At 38.8% G+C, this 21913-nt stretch overlaps 1 pseudogene; it reads left to right on the forward strand.

Annotated features, from left to right (window-relative positions):
• The first annotated feature begins 5981 nt into the window (after positions 1 to 5981).
• Positions 5982 to 21913, forward strand: part of LOC113625215 (60S ribosomal protein L7a pseudogene) — a 32215-nt pseudogene continuing 16283 nt past the window's right edge.

The following is a 21913-nucleotide window of genomic DNA, read 5'->3' on the forward strand; positions in this document are numbered from 1 at the left end:
AGTTTTGATTTTGATTTACTATTTTGACAGGCAGAGGCAGTTCTAGAGGCTTCCACTTGGCTTTTCCTACTACAATGCCCTCACTTTTTTTGTCAGGAAAACAATATGGGGAATCTGCCAGTTGATGAGTATGTCTTTTGCAATAATGCTTTCCAGGACTAGAAAAATAACCATGCAGTGGGTTTAGCAACCCAAGAGACCTATTTTGAGCTGCATCAAAGGCAAACTCCATCATCACCTGGATTTCATTGGCCCCTATTCTGGACTTTAATGGACCTTAATCTTATTTGACCTTAATCTTATTTGAGTCCCTGGAATTAGCAACAGTTAAGCCTCATAATTAAGCATAGTCTAGTCAGTTAAGTCAGTGTCTAGTAATCTACCCCCACTCCACAATTTTATGAGTATTTTCCTTTATTCAATTTACTGCCCTGTTAAGTTTTTCTGGGTCCCATTGGAGAAGACTAAGAAGAAAATATATGCAAAGTTTTGGCATTGTATCAGGAGATTTCTTTACGGGAAACCAGGCTTCCATTCAGAGGACTCTGAGTTAGTGAACTGGGTCATGTCTAGAAACTGGCTACGGCATCTTGATTCTTTTGTGGTGATTCAAGTCAGATTTCTGTCCACGAGGCTAAGAGTTCATCATTTGTAGAAGTCAAGTAAGACTTCCATAGACTGCCCATATATTTCTGTCCCAGGGACATCACCAATAACTTTGCAAGTCAAACTATTCTGATTACAGCTTCAGTCCTGGTACCCATTACAGGAACCATGCCCACTTTGTCTCTATAGGTTAAGCCCATCCCCTGGCTCCTGCCATTCTGGAATCCCATCAATCCCATGGAATTCACAAACCTCATTTTTACAGCAACATCTCACTCTTGTTCCTAGCTTAAAGATATCATTCACTAGAAATCTTTTCATGGATTCTGGTGTTCCCCTCACAAATGTATTTCTTAAAACTCTGTGAAACGGGGTAACTTCTGGAATATCCTGGGACCATGGTTAAAGTTTAAATAAGTAGGTGATAATAATAATAATATTACTCCAAGATTCTTATTTCCCTAAGCTTTTAGATAACTTCCTAAATCCTTAGATCCTTTCTTCTTGAGTATACCAAGGAATTTTTGGTATTGCAACTTCATTTAACATAGGCCACTATTGTCTTCAAGAAAACTATTAGATCCACACCCTGCCAAACTACCTCATTGAATCTAGACTATCTGGATTGTGTACCAAATCAATACATTCAACCCAATCCAATATTTTCAATTTTCCATCGCAGTCTATCTTTAGGATCCATTCTCATATACATTATTCAGGTTTCTTCCAACATAAATTGTAAAAAGCTTAAATTGTTTTCATGTTTATGCAACCTCCAGCTAGCTCATACATTATTCCTGTCGTATTGGAGCTTGCTGGGATATGAATCTGGTTTAAGTCTTGAAACGAGTGGTGGTGAGGGTGAGTCTTAAGGATTATTCCTCTCCCTGCAAGTCAGCTACATTAAGACAGTTTAATATGAGTTTTTAAGACAAGAGGGGCTAATGTCCTCAGATAAGAAAGGAAGGGCTGCTCCTCCCATCAAGGGTGGCCTGGTGGATTTGAGTGTTCAAGGTATATCTTCATATAATCTCATTGTAATTTTCATGTATCTCATTTTAGTTTTCAGAATCTCATCCCTTTCTGATCAAAGCCCTAACCTCAACACAAAAGGCTCCACAAAATTCTGAATTTAATTTGTCCACCAGTAGGATCATATTTTGATTTTGTTTATCAGAAATTGTGGCCCTATAGCTACGGAAGATAAGGAATTTGTTCAGGCAAGTTGTAGGATCACGCTGGTTCTTTATCTGAACCATGGCCTGGAAATTTTCAGTACTGAGCTCATCTTTTATTCTTATGCTCCATTTACTGGCTCACTCAGAAGCGATCAACCAACCTCACAGTTTTACACTCTAATTACTACTATAGTATTCTATTAAGTTAGCAATTTCATCTTTTAAGGATGAAAGCCTTCTAATTGGCTTTTCATTCCTGGTGACTAGAGGTGATAGTTTAACAGTCATTTTGCCTCTGCAGATCATATGACTTCCCATTTGCTACAAGACATAGGTCATTGTTACTTTTATTTTAGAATCTAGTCCCATCAGAGAACCACATCCAGATTCTCATCCTTGAGGCTCTATTTCCCTGGAATCAACTCCATTACCAACAACCATATCAGTCAGTGTTCAGGCAAGAAAACAGAAACCTCTCTCTGAATTCTGAATGTAGAATGTTTGTATAGAATCAGGAGGTTGTGGTACTGAAGGAAGAGCTGGAGCAGGTGGGAGAGAGCGATCATCAGTAAAACTGCTACAAAAAGTCAGGGGGCAGGGCTTTCCTGGTGGCACAGTGGTTGAGAGTCCGCCTGCCGATGCAGGGGACACGGGTTCGTGCCCCGGTCCGGGAAGATCCCACATGCCGCGGAGCGGCTGGGCCCGTGAGCCATGGCCGCTGAGCCTGCACGTCCGGAGCCTGTGCTCTGCAATGGGAGAGGCCACAACAGTGAGAGAACCGTGTACCGCAAAAAAAAAAAAAAAAAAAAAAATTCAGGGGGCAGCTGCAGAGAGTGGGAATGTGGCAGTTAAGATATGTCTGAAGCAGTTGAGTGACATCTGACACTTTTTATACACATGGCAGGAACCAGTCTAAAACTCATGTCTGTACACACATCTGACCATTCCACCTTCCCAGAATAATCAATTCTGGTACATTTCTTACTTTTATTTATTTATTTTTTAAATCTAAGTATAATTAATTTACAATGTTGTGTTCATTTCAGGTGTATAGCAAAGTGATTCAATTATACATATACACATATTCATTCTTTATCAGATTCTTTTCCCTTATAGGTTATTACAATATATTGAGCATAGTTCCCTGTGCTATACAGTAGGTCCTTGTTGGTTATCTATTTTATATATAGTAGTGTGCATATGTTAATCTCAAGCTCCTAATTTATCCCCCCACCCCCCTTTCCTCTTTGGTAACCATAAGTTTGTTTTCTATGTCTGTGGGTCATGTGATGGCAAGCTCTAGCCTGGACCACACAGGATATGTGACTTTGGAGAACATAGCTCTTGACCTTAAATGAGAATGGTAGTGGTGGTGTGAGCTGACAGCAGAAAATCCTGTATAATGTCTAAAGACAAACAAACAAAAAATAGCTGGGATATGAAAATGTTATTTGAAAGAGACAGCAGGATGCCGTGTATGATTTCCTTAATAGAGTGCAAAATGGAGGTAAAATGGCATCTGATAAGGTACTGCTGTTCCTCTTATAAGCCTATTAATACCATTTGGTTTTTTAAAGAATGTGCAAATATTACTTTAATTTAAAAAGAAATCTAGGGCAATAGTGTTAGAGGAATATCATTTTTCAGGTAAATTAGAAAATTTTACTGTGCAGATTAAAACATTCCTATGTAGATTTAAAATAATTTTATAACTTTCAAAAGAAATGGAACATTCTGGTTGGTTGCACTACTATATTTGGACAAACTTGTCATTCTCAGACCTGGAAGAAACATAATGTCCTCTGATGGCCCACATACTAACTTGGTACATATTGCATATCAAGGACGTTAGTTTCTTTTGGTGAAGCCATGGCCAGAGTAAGCAGCTCTTTGGGGTAAAAGTCAGGTGTCAGTTTTACCTCGAACATGATCTTGGCTGGCTGTTCATAGGGCTGGGTAGAGAAGGGTGATTTCTTCTGTCCATGGCAAATTCTGGATCTGCCAGGGCCAACAGTATTTAGATGGAGATTAAGTGCTAAATGCAGCTGTCAGCTGGAGGTTTTGTTGGAAATCACAGCAAGGAGAGCTTGGCTTTGTATGTAAAGGATATAGAAAGAACTGTATGCGAACTTATTTAGATCCTTAAATGATAACTGTCAAAGATTGGAAAATCTTTTTCTTAAACATTCTTTTGGAAGAAGGGATGTTTGGAATGGAATTTATTGAGTTTTATTGTTGTTGAAGGTTTGTTCCTACATATTAACCAAAAGCAGTCCATCCTAGAAATTAGAAGTCTTCCAGAGAAGCAGAATTACATAATGCATTAAACATGCACGCTTTGGAAGCAGATTCTTCTGGTTCAGGTCCCTTGTTCTGCCTTTTGCTAGCTAAATTTCTCCTGAATCGTTCCATTGGTTTCTCTTTTTTAAAATGAAGTTGATACTCCCTACCTCACCATTTAGGAGGATTCAAAGAACTGATAATGCATATAAATTGCTTAACAAAACTTCCAGTACATAAAATATTAGCTATCATTTTCATGAATAGGTTTAGGTGATTTTTTCAAAATACACCACACAAAAGCATGTTTCTACAATGTGAGGGAGTATGTATGTGTGTACAGTTGAGAACATAGGAAATTTCGAATCATGGCACGACAATATTCAGACTTTTAACTATTGGTGTTCTTTGAAGGATAGATGATTAGAAACACTGTACAGATGTTGAAAGGCATACATAAACTTATGTAAATAAAGTCTCTTTATTTCTGCAGAGACGCTAACAATGTAAACAGATGTTGTAGAGTTGCAGCCTAAGAGAGCTGTAAGGGGCAATGGTTTCAGCATCCTTGTGTCCCAAGGCACTGAGAGAAGAATGCTATGCTCATAGAATGCTTCAAACAAATGTTACTCTTATTATTATCATTAGCATCATTATAGGACAAAACAAAACAAGAGCAAGAATAAATATGAGTTCTCTTAGCCCAAGTTTTTAATTTTACTGATAAGTATATCAGACTTACTCAAGGTCACAAAAGGGGTATTCCCTGAGTCTGTAATGGAAAGGACTCTCTATTTCCAGTTTTTCCCTCTACTCCGTGTTGATGATAACCTACTGTATTAGTTTGTTAGGGATGCCATAATAGAATACCATAGAGTGGGGGGCATAAACAACAGAAATTTATTTTCTCACGGTTCTGGAGGTTGAAAGTCCAAGATCAAGGTGGTGGTAGGGTTGGTTTCTCCTGCAACTCCTAGTTTTGGCTTGTAAATGGTCCCACTGTCTCCTCACATGGTCTTTCCTCAATGCATACACATCCAAGATATCTCTTCCTCTTCCTATAAGACCACTGGTTATATTAGATTAGGGCCCCACCCAATGACCTAGTTTAACCTTAATTATCTCTTTAAAGACCCAAGTATAGTTACATTGGCATTAAGGCTTCAACATATGGATTTGGAAGAGGGGGACATAAATCAGTCCATAATGCCTACCCATGAAAATATTATTTTTCTAATATTGTTCTATGTTCTTCTCCTAAGTTGAAACCTTGCTGTATATGTCTGTGTCCAGATCTATGTTTATAGACGTGTATGTTAAATGTTAAACCTAATCATCCCATCCTTGTACTCAGCATTCAGAGATCAGGTCAATCTGCCAAACAATAAACAAAAACCACATTTTCAGAACAATTCAACATTTTAATTTCAATTGTAAATTATCAGCAGCTTTGTTATATTTAAGCGAGTAGGAAATGCATTTCAGGTTAAATGGGAAAAGTTGTTATTTATATTTCTTATCAAGGTTTTATCTTGAAACTAGTTTAACAGCAGTGACAAATGCTTCTGTCTAAGTGTTTTCTGCACTCTTAAAGTTTAGTCTTCCAGGTTGAGTCTTTTTTTTCAACTTATTTATTTTATTTACTTGACTATGTTGGGTCTTAGTTGCGGCTGCTGGGCTCTTCGTTGGGCACGCAGGCTTCTCTCTAGTTGTGGAGCATGGGCTCCAGAGTGCACAGGCTCGGTAGTTGTGGCAGGTGGGCTTAGTTGCCCTGCGGCATGTGGGATCTTAGTTCCCCGACCAGCGATCAAACCCGCGTCCCCTGCATTGGAAGGCGGCTTCTTAACCACTGGACTACCAGGGAAGTTCCCCCCAGGTAGAGTCTTTATCAGAAAAGAAAAAATCTGGATGGGGAGCATGACCTGCATGCTTCAAGGAAGTATAGCTGTAGATGGAGACAGAGGTTACAGAGATAGAGATGGAGGTGGAGGTAAGGTTAGAGATAGGGATGGAGATGGACATGGGTATTTCATAGATGTTTCTGTGTAGGGTTACACATTTTGTCGTTCGAGAAGACATTTTATTCCTATCCGTGAACCTATATGAAGACAAAGCCATCTCTTTTCACAAACTTATGTCCCCCGTGTAAGACAACCTATTTACAGAGCCTACTGAGGGCACAGAAGTTTCAGACTCACTTAAAAGGAAATACATGTAAATGGTTGAACTGCTGGGAACCACTTTTTTGCATGAAAGAACACAGCAAGTATTTCCCATAAATGTAATAATTATTTTATATTATAGTTGAAAAGCATAGTGTTTTGATGACTCGATCAGAGCTGACACTTGGGGGCAGATGTGCCCAGGAACCAGACTGGGGCCCTGTCTCTACAGGTAGGCAGAGCTGCTTCTCCTACAATGCTTGGCTCCATTTTGTAGAACAGGAACCTGAAGCCCAGAGAGATGAGTGGTTTTTAAAAATTCAACTGATGAGGAAGTGGTAGAGATGAAATGGAAGCCAGGGAGCTTGATTCGCACTGAATGAGACAGACTACAGACTGCTCAATGTTCAGCATTGCTATTTTTGTTGGCTACTGGGGAAAACAACAGCAACAAGATATATTGTGATAAATTAAACATTACTTGGATTGACGCACTCACATCTCTACAGGCTTGCGGCCATCCTTTGGAGAGTAAGAAGGTCTAAGGGCGCCCTACAGGTTTGGAAACAGCTGGGAGAGTTTAGTTGTCCGATATGCCTCTTGTGAAGACCCCACCAAAATGTTTGATCCGGGAATCCATCGTCTTGGGGATAGAAACTGTAAAGGTAGCTAGTGTACATGGGGTAGCCAGCAAGCAAGTGGTCACCCAGTTATGAGAGAGACCACACTTGACCATGGTCCATAATGGGGATCTTCATATTGGCTTAGAGTCCCACCTAAGGTATAAATTACCGCTTATCTCTCACATAATCTAAATTCATCCCATTGAAAATAAACTTCTGAGAAGGTAACTCTGAAACTGGAAATTCTTTGTTTGGCTATGTTGTAAACCTTGGACATTTTCTCGTACAGAGCTGTCAGGTGGTACAGAGGTTCGAGTCTCTCCTTGTTCATCACATGCCACTAAAATATAAAATGAAAACCAGATTCTTGGGAATTCCTCGGGAGTCCAGTGGTTAGGACTCTGTTCTTCCACTGCAGGGGGCACGGGTTCGATCCTCGGTAGTGGAACTAAGATCTCACAAGCTACGTGTGTGGCCAAAAAAACCAAAAACAAAACAAGTTCTTAGTATCTTTTCCTGAAATATGATACAATTAAGTGCCATTGATGCTGGTTTTTTAAGTCATAGAAGACAGATCTTTATTGCCTAGGTGAGCAATGAGAGGAAAGAAAGAACAATGGAGAATCTGTGACCACCTAAAGATACATTTTAGCCCTTGGATTTAACCTTCTCCAGTAAAACATTACTCAGAAAGGCAGTTTTTCACAAAGAACGTTAACTGATTTTTTTGCTGTTGTTTGTTTTTCCTTTTTTTTTTTTTTTCCTCTGAGCCACTTACCCTCTGGTGGAGATGCTGGAGAATAATGAGATAGTCACAAGACAGTTTAGCGATTGGAAGAAGAGTTCTAGACGAACTGTAGATGGGGAAAAATGAGCATCCAGTGACTGGTCAGCTGAACTTGGATGTCATTTTACACACTCTGCTGTTTGCTCCTCTGCACAAGCCATGTAGTGTTTAAATGCTAATGGGATGTCAGTATTTTCTTTAGTATTTAGACAACAGAAATCCTAAAGAGATATTTCTAAGCCTGCACACGAGTTTCCATAGCAATCTTTGGCTTGGAGTAAAATTAGGATAAAGAACCCAACATAACTTTAAAATCTCAACTAACCCACAGCAACAGGTTTTACCACAAGACAGACATTTCTATTGGGAATACTGATCTGATTAAGTGTCCACAACAGAGAACTTTATTTAGCGGTACCATCTGCAGCCATAATTAGTCTGAACTTGTGAAAATGAAGAGTTTGACAGGAGATATGACATTCATTTCTGAGAAAGGAGAACTTCCTTATTTTGCATGGATGAAAGCACAGAAATGTAATGAAAATGTATTCACTGAGATGCTACAGGAACTCGTTAGGAGATTTTAAACAGAGAGAGGGAGAAAACTGGAAAATTACTTGCGACTGGAAGTTGAGTTAGTAGCCAGCTGACTTAACACTTCTTCCTACAAGCGTAGCTTCTTTTCTGGTTGGAGCCACAGTGGATGACTTTCATGCAAACCCAGAAGCTAGAACTGCCCAAGGATGTAGAGATGCTAACCAATTATTTAAGCCTCCATGGGCACCTGGACCCCCCAAGATGCAGACACCTGGGCAGTGTTTCAGAGAAACAACTGATGGAGACCCCCTGGCTCTCCAGGTCTTCTTGATTTTTAATGTGCACCTTATCACCTGGGATTCTTGTGAACATGCAGATTCTGATTGGTCTGGGATGAGATGGGGTTGAATTCTGCTTTTCTAACAAAGTGATGCTGGTCCCTACCTTAAGAAACTATCTAGACCACAGGAAATAGGAGAACATGGAGGCTCACGCACAGCCGTTCTTTCTCACCCCAGTCACAGAGTAGGTAATTTGTTTTTGCGGTACGCGGGCCTCTCACTGCTGCGGCCTCTCCCGTTGCGGAGCACAGGCTCCGGACGCACAGGCTCAGCGGCCATGGCTCATGGGCCCAGCCGCTCCGCGGCATGTGGGATCTTCTCGGACCGGGGAACGAACCCATGTCCCCTGCATCGGCAGGCGGACTCTCTTCCCTGCACCACCAGGGAAGCCCAATGCTTTTGTCTTTTATCAGCTTCTTACTCTTTTTGTGGCTTTCTTGCCCTACCTCATTTGATATTTTTGCCATTTTGAGGTTTTCTGGAAACCCAGGGGATAGAAGGGACAAGAGAGTATGAACAGATTGTAAATGGTGATTTGCCCAAGACCTAAAAGAACCCTCTGTAGGGATACTCACAACCCATTTCTTATCCCTTACCTGTGTCTGGGGACAGACATTTTTGTCCTTGGCTTTAATCCCACATGCTAGAATTCACCAGGATAACACTCTTGACCACTCCTGGTAGAAAGAAATTCTAGCTTTTCTTGTAATATGGAACACTAACTTTAATATATTGTATGCATTAAATCTAGTGTTTGTCTTGAAGATAAACCACTACTTTAGGAAAGACATTCTTTTTCCTTTTAAAATAATGGCTGAACCTGTTATCTAAGACCCTTATATATTAAACAGATAATCTAATTGACCTTCTACTGGATTGGAATTCAGAAGATCTGACTTTTACTCCTTGCTCCATCTATCACTTATTCTGTGACCTGAGGGCAAAGGATTGAACTTTTCTGGGTCTCTGTTTCCCTATTTTATAAGGTGAAGTTTGATGAGGCGATAGCTGAAGCGTCCTCTGAAGCTATAATTCTAGAGTCCTAGTAAATAGAGTAACTGAGTTAATAGACTGCAAGAGTAAATTTTACTTTTGTCACCATCGTATATTTTGGGAAATTGTTTAATTTTTGTCCCCTTTAGATTCCACATCCACGTTGAGGGCTTAATTAGCAGCATAGGTAGCTCAGTGAGAGATCAGTTCATTCTGGTCTTATTACTTGACCATTTCTTTCTTAGTAGGTTAGAAATCTTCCATTTTGGGGGAGAAATATGCTGGGATAGGAATCATATAGTGCAATAATGTCTGTTAAGAATATTTACTTTTAAAAAATGGCAGCTTTATTGAGATATCATTTACATACCATATAATCCTATAATTTACCCTTGTACAGTGTACAATTGGTTTTAAGCATATTCACAGAGTTGTGTAACCATTACCACACTCAATTTTAGAACATATCATCATCCCACAAAGAAAGTGCATACCCATTAACAATCACTCTCATTTCTCCTCAGATCGCCCCATCCCCACCTCTAGGCAACCACTAATCTCCTTTTGTGTCCCTGGATTTGCCTATTCTAGACATTTCATACAAATGGCATCATACAATAGGTGGTCTTTGTGACTGACCGATTTCATTTAGCATGATGTTTTCAAGGTTCATGCATAGTGTAGCATGAATCAGTACTTTATTTCTTTTTATTGCCAAATAATATTCAATTGTATGGATGTACCACATTTCATTTCTCCATTGATTCTCATTAGGATTATTTTCATTTCTGGTTATTATGAATAATTCTGTTATGAACATACATACCTGTGGGGTTTTTTTTACATCTTTATTAGAGTATAATTACTTTACAATGATGTGTTAGTTTCTGCTTTATAGCAAAGTGAATCAGTTATACATATACATATGTTCCCATATCTCTTCCCTCTTGTGTCTCCCTCCCTCCCACCCTCCCTACATACCTGTATATTTATGTGGACATGTTTTTATTTCTCTTAGATACCTAGGAGTGAAACTGATAGGTCATGTCATAACTCTATGTGTAACCTTTTTTTTTTTTTTGGCCATGCCACATGGCATGTGGGACCTTAATTCCCCGACCAGAGATCGAACCCTGAACCCGTGCCCCCTACATTGGAAGTGCGGAGTATTAACCACCAGACCACCAGGGAAGTCCCCTTTATGGTTAATATTTTGAGGAATTACTAGACTATTTCCAAAGAGGCTGCCCCATTTTACATTCCCACCAGCAGTGTGCAGGGGTTCCAAATTGTCCACTTCCTTGACAACATTATTGTCTGACTTTTTGACAATAGTCATCCTGTGAGTGTAAAGTGACATCTCATTGTGGTTTTGATTTGTATTTCCCTAATGCCAATGCAAATAATATTGAGAATATTTTCATGTGGTTATTAGCCATTTGTATATCTTCTTTAGAGAAATGTCTATTATTCATTTTCAAATGGGGTTGTATTTTTATTATTGAGTTGTAAGTGTTCTTTATATATTCGATGTACAAGCCCCTTATCAGATGTATAATTTGAAAATATTTTCTCTTAGACTGAAGACTGTCTTTTCACTTTGGTAATGATGTACTTAGAATAACAAAAATGTTTAATTTTGATGAAGTTTTTATTTATTTTTCCTTTTGTTGCTTGTTCTTTTGATGGCATATCTAAGAAACCATTCTTCAAAATCTTACACCTATTGAGAACTCCTACTCTTGGATCGAAACATTAAAAAATATATCTAAAATAATTCAGAGTTCCAAAAACTTATATATTAAACACACAAGTTGATAAACAATTTAAAGAAGTTTTGACAGAAGGACAGCTGGCCACTTGGGAAATTTTCATCTCCATAGGCCATATGACACTTTGACCGTTTCCTCTGTCACATCATTAGGCCAGATTGCAAAAACACATTAAAGGTGCTTAATTATTTGGGGAACAACTTATCTCCTAAGGGATATAAGCCAGTTGGAAAACACGCTGAGCTCAAAATTCATAAAGCAGGCATCATGTGTCTTATTTGCCTGTGACTGGTTCATACTGAGACTCTATAACAGTATCTAACACTCACTGAATACTTTAAAGGACTCAATTAACTGACGAACAGCTGGATGCTCATTTAATCCTGTCCCTTCTCTCGAAATCTCTCAGACTTCTGTAAAGTGATAACCTATTAATTCAAATCACCAGCATTATATCTCATGGTGCTTTATGTGACCTAGACCAAATGAAATACTTTGAATAAAAACCAAAGTTGCTTTCTATTTTTCAAGTATTGAAAGCTTTTCTTCCTAGTTGTGAATGTATGCTTTGATACCGTAAAAGCCAAAAGTGGGTTTTCTTTACTCTAAAAATGTTATTATAACATTCAAGAGACAACTAAGCATTTCCTTATAGTACCGTCTGAATGAAAGCTTCCTTTGGCACATGCTCTTCCACTCTTTGCTTCGTACCTGTATATTTTACTCATTATAAACACAGTGAACATATTTTCAAAGAGCGTTTTAGGATATTGTCTTTCCAGTACACCGGAGCAAGGAGAGTCTGATATCTACATGGTTAAGAACATTACAGATTTGCTAAGTGACTTTGCTCAAGGTGGTGATGTCCTATTTTTAGAGATAGATTCAAAGGGAGAGCAGCGTCTGATGACCTCGTTTGTCCTCTGCTTTGCATGATCTTTACACACCTTTAGGCTACACTTCCTATTCTGCTGAATTTTCTGCCCTCCTCCCCTTTCACAAACAGGGAAAATTATGGCTGTATTCTTCCCTTGGGCTGTGCAATTCAGCCCCTGGCCATGTCTCAGATTTCTTCCCACACTGCTTCCCCCGTAGCTGGCTCTGCTCCAGACACCAAGGCCAAGAGCTTTCTTTCCTCTGAGCTTTTCACTTGCCGTCCCTTCCACTGGGAACACTGTGTGCCTGGATTTTGCGCATTTGGCTCCTTCTTAAACTTAGTCTCAGCTGAACATGACCTCAGGGAGAACTGGTCATCCTAATCGGAGGTTCCTCTCCCTCCCCTTTCTCCCCACTTCACATCACTCTGTCTTATTTTCTTCACAGTGCTTATTTTTGAGAATCTATCATCTAAAATCTGACATGTACGGGGACTTATTTGTTTATCGTCCGTTCCCCCTCTGCTGACAAATGAATATTTCATAAGGCGGGAATCCTGTCTGTCTTTTTCCCCAGTATAAACCGGTACTTACTACCACACTTGGCATAGTAAGTCCTCCATAAATATTTACTGCATGAATAAATGAGTAAAAGTGTATACTTAAGCAAAGCTTTTTTTTTTTTTTTTTTTCCATACTGGTGTCCTTTCTTCCTTACTCTCCCTTCTGAACTCAGTGAAAGCAGGTTACTTTGGTTTTTATATTTTGTAATAGGTGTGAAAAACAACCAAAAAGGAAAGCATTCGAAAAGACACGGATGGTGGCACGTGAGGTTAATGAGTATCATAATGTCTTTGAGCAGAAGCTCTGGTGTTACTCGTGACCCAAAAGCATTCCCGTGAGACACATTTTTCAATACCTCTAGTCAGGCAAAACTACAGTGTAATAGCAACTTTCTTGATAGGCGGATGATTTGCTTCCATTCTGCTTGTATAATATTCTATTTTGACATCATTTCGTGCATCTTCTGCCTGTGTTTGAGCCTGGAAACATTGCCTGATGATAAAAAGAAAGAAGAAAGTGTTCTAGTACTTTGATTGTGAATTTGATGTCAAAAATAAAGACCAGTTGTGACTGGGTTGAAAAGGGATTGAAACACTAAGAGAAAGTAGATTGCTCACGCCATTTTATTCTGAAGTTGGATCTCATGAACAATTGAATTGTCACTTCTGCACCAATCCGAACCTCAAACTATATAGTTGAATGTGTTGTCATCCTAGATCAACCGGGTCTCTCAGAAAACAAGTTAAATAAATAAAAAATGGAATAAAGTTGGCCTGGCCAAATAAAATGAAAATTGACTCCGAAAGTAAAATCCTTTTTCTTCGAAGAACTAGTTTTCCTTCCTTTCCCTGGGGACATGACTCACTGCCCTTTGAACAAAACAATCATCTTGGCATTCACTTCAGGAGCTCCTCCTAGCACTGAATATTACTCCCCAATCATCCTGTAAGCCTTTTCCACTGTCCTATTCAGTCTCTTCACCAGGATGAGGGACCAGTTGTAAGAGAATTCTGCAGGGGTCTATTTCATTTCAAAGTGGGAAATGCTTGGCACCAGGGAGCACCATGCTGAGATTGAAAAATAAAATGGGAAATTATAGGTCTACATGCCAGGCTCTGGGGTTCAGTTTTTGTCAAGGTGGCAGCTGGAGATCAGGGAACAATTTACCTGCGGGCGGGATGGGTGGAGGGAGAAAGGATGCTCTATCAAGAAGCAGCATGTAAGAGTTTCAGACTTAAGCCATTTATTATGTTCTTGATCACATAGTTTTGTGGTTTTTTTGTTGTTTTTTTGTTGTTTCTTTTTTTGCGGTACACGGGCCTCTCACTGTTGTGACCTCTCCCGTTGCGGAGCACAGGCTCCGGACGCGCAGACTCAGCGGCCATGGCTCACGGGCCTAGCCGCTCCGCGGCATGTGGGATCTTCCCGGACCGGGGCACGAACCCGTGTCGCCTGCATCGGCAGGCGGACCCTCAACCACTGCGCCACCAGGGAAGATGTTTTTTAAATGTCTTTATTGGAGTATAATTGCTTTACAATGTCGTGTTAGTTTCTGCTTTATAACAAAGTGCATTAGCTATACGTATACATGTATCCCCCTATCCCCTCCCTCTTGCGTCTCCCTCCCACCCTCCCTATCCCACCCCTCTAGGTGGTCACAAAGCACCGAGCTGATCTTCCTGTGCTATGTGGCTGCTTCTCAGTAGCTATCTATTTTACATTTGGTAGTGTATATATGTTCATGGCACTCTCTCACTTCGTTCCAACTCACCCTTCCTGTTCCCCGTGTCCTCAAGTCTATTCTGTAGGTCTGCATCTTTATTCCTGTCCTGCCCCTAGGTTCTTCAGAACATTTTATTTCTTTTTTTTTTTAGATTCCATATATATGTGTTAACGTACGGTATTTGTTTTTCTGTTTCTGACTTACTTCACTCTGTCTGTATGACAGTCTCTAGGTCCATCCACCTCACTACAAATAACTCAATTTCATTTCTTTTAATGGCTGAGTAATGTTCTACTGTATATATTTGCCACATCTTCCTTATCCATTCATCTGTCAATGGACAGTTAGCTTGCTTCCATGTCCTAGCTATTGTAAATACAGCTGCAATTACCATTGTGATACATGACTGTTTTTGAATTATGGTTTTCTCAGGGTAATGCCCAGTAGTGGGATCGCTGGGTCGTATGGTAGTGCTATTTTTGGTTTTTTAAGGAACCTCCATACTGTTCTCCATAGTGGCTGTATCAAGTTACATTCCCACCAACAGTGCAAGAGGGTTCCCTTTTCTCCACACCCTCTCCAGCATTTATTGTTTGTAGAATTTCTGATGATGTTCATTCTGACTGGTGGGAGGTGGTACCTCATTGTAGTTTTGATTTGCCTTTCTCTAATGATTAGTGATGTTGAGCATTCTTTCTTGTGTTTGTTGGCAATCTGTATACCTTCTTTGGAGAAATGTCTATTTAGGTCTCCTGTCCATTTTTGGATTGGGTTGTTTGTTTTTTGGATATTAAACTACATGAGCTGCTTGTAAATTTTGGAGATTAATCCTTTGTCAGTTGCTTCATTTGCAAATATTTTATCCCATTCTGAGGGTTGTCTTTTCGTCTTGTTTATGGTTTCTTTTGCTGTGCAAAAGCTTTTAAGTTTCATTAGGTCCCATTTGTTTATTTTTGTTTTTATTTCCATTTCTCTAGGAGGTGGGTCAAAAGGATCTTGCTATGATTTATGTCATAGAGTGCTCTATGTTTTCCTCTAAGAGTTTTCTACTGTCTGGCCTTACATTTAGGTCTTTAATCCATTTTGAGTTTATTTTTGTGTATGGTGTTAGGGAGTGTTCTAATTTCATTCTTTTACATGTAGCTGTCCAGTTTTCCCAGAATCATTTATTGAAGGGGCTGTATTTTCTCCATTGTATGTTCTTGCCTCCTTTGTCATAAATTAGGTGACCATATGTGCATGGGTTTATCTCTGGGCTTTCTATCCTGTTCCATTGATCTATATTTCTGTTTTTGTGCCAGTACCATACTGTCTTGATGACTGTAGCTTTGTAATATAGTCTGAAGTCAGGGAGCCTGATTCCTCCAGCTCCATTTTTCTTTCTCAAGATTGCTTTGGCAATTCGGGGTCTTTGCATTTCCATACAAATTTTGAATTTTTTTGTTCTAGTTCTGTGAAAAATGCCATTGGTAGTTTGATAGGGATTGCACTGAATCTTTAGATTGCTTTGGGGAGTATAGTCAGTTTCACAATGTTGATTCTTCTAATCCAAAAACATGGTATATCTCTCCATCTGTGTCTCATCTTTAATTTCTTTCATCAGTATCTTATAGCTTTCTGCGTACTGGTCTTTTGTCTCCTTAGGTAGGTTTATTCCTAGGCATTTTATCCTTTTTGTTGCAATGGTAAATGGCAATCCTACCTCAAGAAACAAGAAACATCTCAAATAAACAACCTAACCTTACACCTAAAGCAATTAGAAAAAGAAGAGCAAAAAATCCCAAAGTTAGCAGGTGAGAAGAAATCATAAAGATCAGATCAGAAATAAATGAAAAAGAAATGAAGGAAATTATAGCAAAGATCAATAAAACTAAAAGCTGGTTCTTTGAGAAGATAAACAAAATTGATAAACCATTAGCCAGACTCATCAAAAAAAAAAAAAAAAGGGAGAAGACTCAAATCGACAGAATTAGAAATGGAAAAGGAGAAGTAACAACTGAAACTGCAGAAATGCAAAGGATTATGAGAGATTACTACAAGCAACTATATGCCAATAAAATGGACAACGTGTAAGAAATGGAGAAATTCTTAGAAAAGCACAACCTTCTGAGACTGAACCAGGAAGAAACAGAAAATATAAACAGACCAATCACAAGCACTGAAATTGAGACTGTGATTAAAAATCTTCCAACAAACAAAAGCCCAGGACCAGATGGCTTCACAGACAAATTCTATCAAACATTTAGAGAAGAGCTAACACCTATTCTTCTCAAACTCTTCCAAAATATAGCAGAGGGAGGAATACTCCCAAACTCATTCTACAAGGCCACCATCACCCTGATACCAAAACCAGACAAAGATGTCACTAAGAAAGAAAACTACAAGCCAATATCACTGATGAACATAGATGCAGAAATCCTTAACAAAATACTAGCAAACAGAATCTAACAGCACATTAAAAGGATCATACACCATGATCAAGTGGGGTTTAAGCCAGGAATGCAAGGATTCTTCAATATATGCATATCAATCATTGTGATACACCATATTAAAAACTGAAGGAGAAAAACCATATGATCATCTCAATAGATGCAGAAAAAGCTTTTGACAAAATTCAACACCGATTTATGATAAAAACCCTCCAGAAAGTAGGCATAGAGGGAACTTACCTCAACATAATAAGGGCCATATATAACAAACCCACAGCCAACATCGTTCTCAATGGTGAAAAACTGAAACCATTTCCTCTAAGACCAGGAGCAAGACAAGGTTGTCCACTCTCACCACTGTTATTCAATAGAGTTTTGGAAGTTTTCACCACAGCAATCAGAGAAGAAAAAGAAATAAAAGGAATCCAAATCAGAAAAGAAGAAGTAAAGTTGTCACTGTTTGCAGATGACATGATACTATACATAGAGAATCCTAAAGGTGCTACCAGAAAACTACTAGAGCTAATCAATGAATTTGGTAAAGTAGCAGGATACAAAATTACTGCACAGAAATCTCTTGTATTCCTATACACTAATGATGATCACATAGAATTTTAATTCTACACTAGCATGTGGGGTAGAAATGTAAGAAGAGAGAAAATGGAAGAAGTATAAGAGAAAGAAAGAGTAAGGTATTAGGGGGCCATTGGTAGACAGAAATATTCACATAAAGGAAGACCTCCTTGTCCCACACCTCTTAATCCAGAAAATGCATTTTCTGATAAGTCATCCAAAACGTATGAGGGAATGTAAGCATACAATGTTTATTTTTAAAGTAAATTTCTTCAGTTCTTGGAGGAATTTTCCAATGTTTACAAGAATCACTTATTTACACACCTCTAATTATGTAACTATAACCATAAAGTCCCCTAAATTAATGTAAAATATTTTAATATAATCATATTTAACTTTTATTCATTGTGCATTGTGCTGTTTTGAATGTCTTACTTTTATCACTAATTTCTTCCTCAGACCCTCCCTATGAAGACATAATAGGCTCTTTTACTATGTCTGTTTTATAGACGAGAACACTGAGCCATGGTGTAGATGAGGAACTTACTCAAAATGGTAAAGAAGTCTCTAGGAATAGACTTGCAGATATAAATGTATTAGAAGATGGAGAACATTATTAGATCCAAGAAATTTGACAGTGCTACAATAGTATTATATAATACACAGTCCATCTAAATAAGTGGGTGAACTTTGGAGACTTAGTAGAATTTGTCCTTGAACTTGGTTAGGCACTAGATTTCTTTTTCTACTGTGATTGGGTTATTAGAAAGGGTTGTTTCTTAGAATAAACCACTTTGTCACATTCAGTGAAAAAGTTGACCATCCAGTTTTTTCTTTTAATTTTTTTTTTTTGTTGTTGTTTTTGGTGAGGTATACTTGTTGGAAAAATAGACACTCAGAATACCCAGTGCTTGGTCACACCCATTCAAGAGCAAATGGGATAGCTCTTCACTTTAGAAAGAAGGACGTCAGCAGAATTTTTCCAGGGGTTCTAATCCAGGTAGGCTGAGCAGTGAGTGGTTCATTCATACATTTATTCGTCAAATAATGTTTGGATACCTATTATACATCAGACACTCTTTTAAGTATTAGGAATAAAAATATGCATAACATTAAAACCTTTATAATTGCCATAGCCTCTTCCCTTAAAGAGCTCAGTTCACTGAGGAGATGAACTTGGAAACAGGAGGATGATCGGAGACTGAAGAATATGTAACCTTACCATGAGGGACTTCCCTGGTGGTCCAGGGTTTAAGACTTCATGCTCCCAATGCAGGGGGCATGGGTTTGATCCCTTGTCAGAGATCTAAGGTCCTGCAAGCTGCCCTGGCGTGATCAAAAAAAAAAAAAAAAATAGCCTTACCACGAGAGCTGGGGTGGCAATGAGAAGTGGAAAACATTTCAGGTAGTCTGGACTGTATGGGAAAAATGCACTGATGAGAAACTATGTAAAACGACTAGAGATCAGTTAGAAAGGATTCAGGGTGATTTTGGAGATGACTTATCTATTACTGAAACTAGACATGACATTCTAGGGCCCCATCTGCTATTGTCCTATTATATATATTCAAGACAGCTTCCTTTCTCCAATACTCCCTACCACCTAAACAAACCTGGAACAGCTTCTTCCCTTCCCCACAGCCCCTTTGGTTAGAATATGCTATATTCAATCAGGGCTTACTATGACTCAGGCAAAGAGCTAAGCACTTTCATTCGTTACCTCATTCATCTTTAGAAAACTTCTACAAAGTGGTTTTCTTTATGATGACTCTTTCACCAACAATGCAATCCTAAAGAAGAACATTTCAAGATGTCTTAGTTAATAAATAGTGCAACTGGGACTCAAAACCACGTCTATTTAACACTAAAGTCTATGTTCTTAAATTGTCACTCTTCTGCCCTCCCTAAGAAGAAGCTAAGCCTTTTGTGATATTTCCTCTTCCAGTCCTTGTAAAAATGCAAATTGTGACTATTACAGGTGAACGATTTCACAGAGTGAGTGGACAGCCTTAGTGTTGTTGCTTGGAGAAGGTAACAAATTCTCTTTTCAAAAATAAACATGTTGGTTATTTCAAACCAATTTTATCTGGTTAAAATAAAAGGGGATGATCCTTAGTGTAAATATCTTTGTATCGCACACCCCAATGAAGAGAAAGGACTCTGCTTCCCATGAGTCCTCCTCACCCACAAGAATGCACATGACAATTTTTATCTCATGCTCCTTATTATCTAGTAGATATCTTCTATTATTCTGTTGTAGAAACATACACATAAATTACAGATATAAATACAGATAGTCTCTCTCTCTCTCTCTCTCTCTCTCTCTCTATATATATATATATATATATATATAGTCTATTTTTATATTACACCTTTTAGTATATGATAGACATATGCCAGAGACTCAAACAGCAATGCTTCACTTTTGGGTTATCTTGCAATTCAAAACCTCAAAAACTATTGAAGATTTGCAGTCAGTAAATCAGTATGGAAAGAAAAGGAGACCTGAGTTTTGGTTTCAGATCTTCAACTAACTAACTCTGTAGGTGGTTACTTTGAGCATCAATTTCCTAATCTATGGGATGTGGAGAATACACAATTTCTAACGTCTTTTTCAATTTCCAGAGTGCAGTCATTCTAATGGTTTAGCAGTTTCCATGCCCTGGTTGTTAAAAAGCAACTCAGAGGCCTTTCTGTTAGTAGAGCTGATGAGCAGTTAATTCTTTTCTTTAATCTTGGCCAGAATGGAGTAAGTCGCTAATGTCTAGTAAATCTGAAAGAATGAGAAACAAGACTGGGTTTTAATGGGTAAGGAACAACCTAGATGATCCAAGTCTGAATGGGTCCCGGAATAAGCTTCCTGGTGGTTAGGAAGAAGAATGAGGACAACAGGGAAAATTATAAAGCTCTGCATACAATGACTTGGTCCCAGATTGATCCTGAAGCTTCCACTCGGTTGGTGAAACGACAGTGCTGCCTTGAGTAGCCAGACAGGCAGCAACCCGGATGTCTCCATGTGCCTGCAGAGATACTAAGTAAACTTATCCATAGAAAATGAAAGGAAAATTCAATTTAATTGAATGGCAACTCCCTTTCAATGAAGAGGGAGAAAAGCAGACATCCTTAGGTCTCTCAGTCATATCCTGAGGGGAGGGTTATTTATAATCAGTCAAGGCAGGATTTTCTATCTTTAGGCTTTGGAAAAAGTGCAATGTAAATGAAAGATGAGCCTCCTTTCTGTCACGGGGATAATATATGCTACAATTTGCAGAAGTTGATGGAGCAGTTTGAAAGAAGTTATAATTGACTTGAGCCAATAGCACACAAAGCACAGCTCCAGCTTCTACTGCTACCAGGTAATTATTTGATACATTTCAGGCTTGGTGAACAATCTTGGGGGCCATAAACAAGTACTGAGTTCAGTCTCATTCTCTGCAGAGCTCACAAACAGGGTTTATCTCCCCTACGTAAAAAATGTTAGACGTGCTTCCTTACCGTGTACAAAGATGTAATTCAGCAGCCTGAGAACACATGAAACTCAGGTGGGCGGCAGATGCTTAAGCAATTTATAAATAGCACCACAAAGCCTTCGTTACATTTCAGCCTTTGCATTAAGGTAGGTTCTTGTCATTTTGTGGTGGTTTTAGAAAGTGACTATCATTTCCAAGTTAAGCTTTAAGGAGCACACTGGTCGATCATTTAGTTTAGAGTTCATGTTCAGGGAGATGAACTGATTCACTACTTCACAAACACTGGAAAGAAACAAAATGCTTTGCTAAAAACAGCAAATTACAGACTGTTACAGGTGAGTGATTTCACTAAGTTAAATGGAAAGTGAGTGCCCATGCCTGGTGAGAGCAACAAATTCTCTTGTTCCATTTTATGGAAATGCTTTGGTAAGCAAACATTTAAAATTATGCTTTTGTATATGCTAACTATGAAGAGTCTATCTGTCACTCCAAAATGATTTGAAGTTTACAACATAGGAAATAACAGTAAAATGAATATAGTAGACACAGAATGTGAGAACCAAGGGAGAAAGGAAAACTCAAATGAGTCAACTTAAGGGTCCAGGGAGTTAGTGTGACCAGCGTTAAGTTGGGCACTGAGCTTTCTGGCACCTGGGTAGTGTTTATTCACTGTCTACTCTAGACCCACCTCTGAACTGGCTTTGTGCTACTGGGGAAAAGCTAAAATGCTGTTAACAGCCGTTTAGCTCAAGCCTTCTCTCTTTGTCTATGTGTAAACATCTGGCCATTTCACTCTTTATAAGCACTTTCACTACAAAGAGTGTGATTGCAATAAACCATGCAGTGCACTAAACACTAACTATGTGTTATTTTAGAAAAATATTTAATTTTTTTCAACGGTTAATACATGACATGGCACGACTTTCAAAAACATAGAGCAGCATGCCGCAAAACGTCCCCCTTACTCCTGTATACCCTTACCTACCCAGTTATCTCTCCA

This window comes from Aethalodelphis obliquidens, unplaced genomic scaffold, assembly GCF_003676395.1.
Source record: "Aethalodelphis obliquidens isolate GAN/ISIS:26980383/991018 unplaced genomic scaffold, ASM367639v1 scaffold2, whole genome shotgun sequence".
In the NCBI taxonomy this organism is placed as follows: Eukaryota; Metazoa; Chordata; class Mammalia; order Artiodactyla; family Delphinidae; genus Aethalodelphis; species Aethalodelphis obliquidens.